Source organism: Haliotis cracherodii, unplaced genomic scaffold, assembly GCF_022045235.1.
Source record: "Haliotis cracherodii isolate W230 unplaced genomic scaffold, xgHalCrac1.p SCAF_33, whole genome shotgun sequence".
Taxonomy (NCBI): Eukaryota; Metazoa; Mollusca; class Gastropoda; order Lepetellida; family Haliotidae; genus Haliotis; species Haliotis cracherodii.
In genome coordinates, this window is record NW_027266290.1 from 1,338,722 (window position 1) to 1,344,721 (window position 6,000).

A 6,000-nucleotide genomic window follows, 5' to 3' on the forward strand; every position below is an offset into this window, starting at 1 on the left:
GAGCAGCAGTTGTAACAAGTATATAACAATGCCATTCAAAGAAAAGGAATTACACAATAGACATCCGGTGTACTACCAAACTTTAATTTACTTCAGACTGGAACATTCTGGTCATAGTCAAGTTTACACTTGGGCATTGTTTTTGGTCTTGGTTCAGGTTGAAAACGTACAAAAATACCAGTCAAAGAGTTCTGACAGGAAATGTGTTTTCCAAACACACTTGGTAACAGTTTACTATATGCATTAAGGTTTTGCAATATGGTATGGAATACTCGGTTAGTTACACGCGGAGATGATATAGCCAGTAGACAGCTTGTACAGACACATCCCGTGCGGGCAGATTAGCAGAATCAGCATTGTGTAATAGTGAGTGAGTGAGTTGGGTTTAACGCCGCTTTCAACACTATTCCAGTGATATCACGGCGTGTCAGCTTAATGTGGTAGGAAAGCCCGAAGTGATGCAGGTCTCAGACGTTTACCAATTCGGTGAAACCCACGAGCACGGGTATGGTGCTGACAAACCTACATAATCGGGGCGAATCGGGATTCGAACCCACAATCATAGGTTCCTGGCGTGCCCAAGGGACGCAACTCTGCACAGCAAATCGCGACGCCTTAGACGACTGGGCCACCCGTGCCCCCGCATTGCATAATACGATGTGTACTGCAACACATTATTAAGTAGAACAAGACATTATATTTCGTTATTACAAATATGTAAGAGTCTTTAAGATGTTGCTGAGATGGAACAACATATCAATATATCGATCCTCGGGACAACATATCACCAAATAATATAATAGTTTTAATGGTAGGTTTACACTAGGGATATTCAATCGCATAATACTTCCAAGTGTGAGTTTAAAGATCAGACGTCAGACGTTGTACAAGCAGTGGTATCACTTATTGTCCTTGATGAAACAGTTTCATCAGACCTGAGGTGAGGTGAGGTGAGGTGAGGTGAGGTGAGACGATATGATGGAGTTCAAGACTATTGCTCTGATATAGCTGTGTGCGTGCGTGCGTGCGTGCGTGCGTGCGTGCGTGCGTGCGTGCGTGCGTACGTACGTACGTACGTGTGTTCTCAGTACTTCCTGTTTGTCTCCCAGTGGGGTTCACGGGACAGAGAAAGTCACCGTTGGTGACAGATAAAAGTGCTGACGAGATTCAAAACAAGACGAACCTGGGATTCGAACCACAGCCACACAGCGCTGTAGACCACAGCTCCGTGCACCCTCCTGAAAATGTTTCATTTTTTCTTTTCCGTTATCCCAGTGGTAACATTTCTGACATCTCTTGCTTAAAACTCGTAAAGTGCGACAATAGATTGCCACATTTGTGTTGCTTTTCTTTCACGTACAACTACATGATGCGGGATGGTACTAAATTTATAACATTTATTTATTTTGAATTGCTTACTGGAGAGCTGTACCGTCCTGAAGAGGAAAATGCGATGCTAAATGTATGGAATACTGTAAGGGACATTTATGGACCCCGATGGTGAAATATCCCTCCCTTTCATCAAGTTGAAATCTAAATTTCTAATGTGTAATATTCTGTCGAAATTGAACCAAAAATTATATCCTTTCGTTTTGGAATAGCGACATTCAATTTCAATGAATTTACATTCTAGAATCAAAATCAAAGACGCCGAAATAAGAAATATTGAATTTAAGTGTCTGTTACGACATCCGCCATTCCTCAGGATGACATTAAATGTCTAAATGTCCATGATCTTGAGTTGAGGGTGAATTATGTGGGAGTATTTAGCTCCGTTGAATGAGAGCGACGCCAATTTCGTCCCTGTTTAGCGCTAATCGGTTCCACGTAAACCGCTTGAATATTTTACGAGCAAAATCTATAATCCTTTTAAATGTCAGATCATTTGAAGAACACGACAATGTCACCAGTTAATTTGTTCTCGTATTCTAGTTAAAACGGGATGTTAAATAATTGTTGGCCTAAATGATATGATTTTCTCAACCATTATGTTCATATTGTTTTCTAAATATATCAATAATTGTACGCATTAGGGTTGGAAATGTTGGCAATTTACAATGCTGATGGGTTTTTTGAAGGAACATGACGTCACAAATTAATGATGTATGCATAGCGTGCACAACAGCGTGACATGAGTAGAGGTCATTCGCAGGTCTGACATTATTATACTTTTTAGAACAGGTTTTTTTTTCAGAACATGCCAGTGGGTACTCTATATGGAATAAAGGGATGCTCACGACTTACTTCCGTGAAGATCCGGGTTAGAATTGGTCAGCAGCCCATACTTGTCGTAAGAGGTGACTAACGGGGTCGGGTGGTCAGGCTCGCTGACTTGGTTGATGCGTAGATCGATGCTCTTATGTCAAACACTTGATTGTCTGGTCCAGACTAGATTATTTACAGACCACACTTATATGGCTGTAATATTGCTGAGTTTCAGCATTAAACAACAAACAAACAACTGTTCGGGACTACGTAATTCCTCGTAGTTTGTTGGTTATTCTTATAAAATTTATATTTATATGTTTCTTTCCCTCTATAACAAAACTAGGCATAAACATTATGCTACGTCATATTGCTGTATGGCACGTTATGATGCTTTACGATATAGCATGGATCATTGTAACGTCATCTGATCCCATGATGCCATAATCAAATGACGTCACTAATTTAGTCACTTGATTAAATTCTAAGTCCACACTATTTACACATCTCTGATAATGTCTGCACCATGTCTTAGCACTTGAGTTGTTATGTCTGCACGATGTGTGATAGGTGGTGGCGATGTGTCTGGATCTCGGTCTGTCAGTGATAGCGAACAATAGGAGGGTTATCGGGTCAAACTGTTGCTGACATCTCGCGTGATTACACCATTACAGCGAGATGTTAGATAAAGCCATGGTCGAGGCTGAGTAAACACCATTGCTGGAGTCATAATCTCATTTCATAATTTCATGTCACACTGAAACACTGAGTGTTGTGTGAATCACTGATACTACTTTCTCCTGAATAGAACTACAGTAAACTACGTTTATAACGAACACGTTTATAACGAATTGACCGATATAACGAACTTATTTTTTAGTCCCGGCCATTTGTTGCATATATGCTGTATATATGCTTATAACGAACTACGGTTATTACGAACTAAAATTAGTGGTCCTGTTACTCGCGGTATACGGTCTCATATTAGGTCAGTAGCAACCATCTTGGATTTTTACTGACGGTATACGGGCCCATATGGGGTTAATAGTTCTCTCTCTGTTCTCTGATTGGTCAATCTCACTTTGAGGCAAACTACACACACACACACACACACACACACACACACACACACACACACACACACACACACACACACACACACACACACACACACACACACACACACACACACACACACACACACACACACACACACAAATTGGGGATAACCATGTCATACCATAACTCCTTATCGTAGATTCAGAGTTACAAAAGCTTATATACAAGTCTGTGTGACAAGTGAGTGAGTGAGTTGGGTTTAACGCCGCTTTTAACAGTATTCCAGTTATATCGCGGCGTTTCAGCTGAATGTGGGAGGAAAGCCCGAAGTGATGCAGGTCTCAGACGTTTACCACTTCGGTGAAACCCACGAGCACGGGTATGGTGCTGACAAACCTAGAAACATAATCGGGGCGAACCGGGGACACAATCATAGGTTTCTGGCGTGCCCAAGGGATGCAACTCTGCACAGCGAATCGCGGCGCCTTAGGGCCACCTTAAGTGCCTTAGGACTGGGCCACCCGTGCCTCCTTGTGAGACAAGAGGGATGACTTCAATTTCCTAATAGTCAACTTTGCCTTTATGTCGATTGTTTCAGCAGCTTCAGCCTTTACTGTCTACATTTCTTTAGGTATAATCGAGCATGCTCTCCAAAGATGATTTCAAGAGCCTCACACGACTCTTGTTTTAAAGTTGTTTGATCAAGTTTACAACATTCAAGGCCTTAGTTAAGATGGAAATAGTTTTTTAGACGTCTTGGGGACTTGTTGATTTGACGTATCGGTGACAAAAAGGATGTCCTATGCAATTCCCTATTTTGAGTTGTACAACGTATTCCTTTTCAGGTGAACAATTGATTTGCCTTTGCATGTGTTTGTAACGGGCGACGGGATTGGACAGGATAACACCTGGTCTCATCACTGATACTGATTCATAAACACATGTTCATGATATAGTTCGAATCGTAATCTTGGAATGGCCTTATAGCATTTACTGTTGTAATATCTCAAAATCGTTTCCAGCTGCATAACTTACATAATTTACACTAATTGTCGTGGAATAATCTTGCCTCCCTCCTTCATCTTCTCTTGTTGCTGCTACTGGAATTAAATTTCTATAAACTTTTATTTTACTTCAGAATTTGTGTATTTTCATGCTGTAACAGCACGTGGTATCTGATTGATAGAGGTTCTGTATGACGCCTCTCACAGAGTCTGGAACGTTTGCTGCCAGCACTCAAAGCCGGGCTCTCTTGAAGCGACGTGAGTGTCCGCTTGTATTGATTGAATGGCAAGGCTCACTAATTCCTTGTTTTAAATTTCGTTTTATCCCAGAGACCTCTTTGACTATGAGATTGTCCAAAAAACACCAAATGAATATATTACAAATATTTAAAAAAATCTTTCGTGATCAATCAAAGATACGGTGACATAACTCTTGTCCTTGTGTACAGATTCCAGAAACTTTAACACGAAATCGAATGGAATAATTCATGAATTAATGGAAAAAATAGTACTGTTGTAAATAACCTAAAATCCATGATATTTATGAACTTATTCATACATAAACCGTATGCTCCTCTTGACCTGATAACTGAGTGAGTGAGTGAGTGAGTGAGTATGGTTTTACGCTGCTTTTAGCAATATTCCAGCAATATCACGGCGGGGGACACCAGAAATGGGCTTCACACATTGTACCCATGTGGGGAATCGAACCCGGGTCTTCGGCGTGACGAGCGAACGCTTTAACCACTAGGCTACCCGCCCGCCCCCTCACAACTGACCAAGAATTCAGTTTCTTTGAGATAAACAACAAAGGCATCTGGTGCGTTGGGGAACATTCATGTCGGGTCTTGTAAATAAAAGCGATAAAAAAGTTCTCATAATCATAAACAATCATCTCTCCTGGACCATTGTACGAGTACGACTGTACCATGTGCATGTGTTTATGATTTGTTTGCTTGTTTGTTTGTTTGTTTGTTGTTTAACGCCGCACTCAGCAATATTCCGACGGTCTCAAAATAATCGAGCCTGGACCAGACAATCCAGTGATTGACACCAAGAGCATCCATCTACGCAATTGGGATACAATGACCAAGGCAGCGAGCCTGACCACCCGATCCCGATATTCGCCTCTTACGACAATCATGGGTTGCTGAAGACCTGTTCTACCCCGTATCTTCACGGGTCGCTTATGTTTATGAATCACTATCAACGGATCACAAGCAAAACAGCCCTACTTTAAATGCCTTTATGGTTATAGTGGTAGCCTTTTTGTTTGTTACACTAATATCACGATCAAGAATAAATATTTTTTGTTTTTTTGTTTTTTTGTTTGTTTGTTTGTTTGTTTGTTGTTCATCGCAGCAGTCACCATTATTACAGCTATTTGACGGCAGCATGTAAATAATCGAGTCTGGATCAGACAATCCAGTTGTCGATATGAGGAACAAGGATCTAAACGTCGGGTTACAATGACACTACCAAGTCACCGAGCCCGACCACCCGACCCATTAGTCGCCTCTTACGACCAACATAGGTTGCTGAGGACAAATTCTAACCCGGAATCCCCACGAGAACGTATGATGGTAGCACTATGTATTGATAATGGTTCTCCTAGCAACATAAATACGGCATTAAAGCGATGTGGAACTCCCAGGCGTAGTAAAAATAAAACAACACCAGAGAACCACCAGTCTCGATTATCCGAAGAATCAGATTCCATTGGACGTAAAAG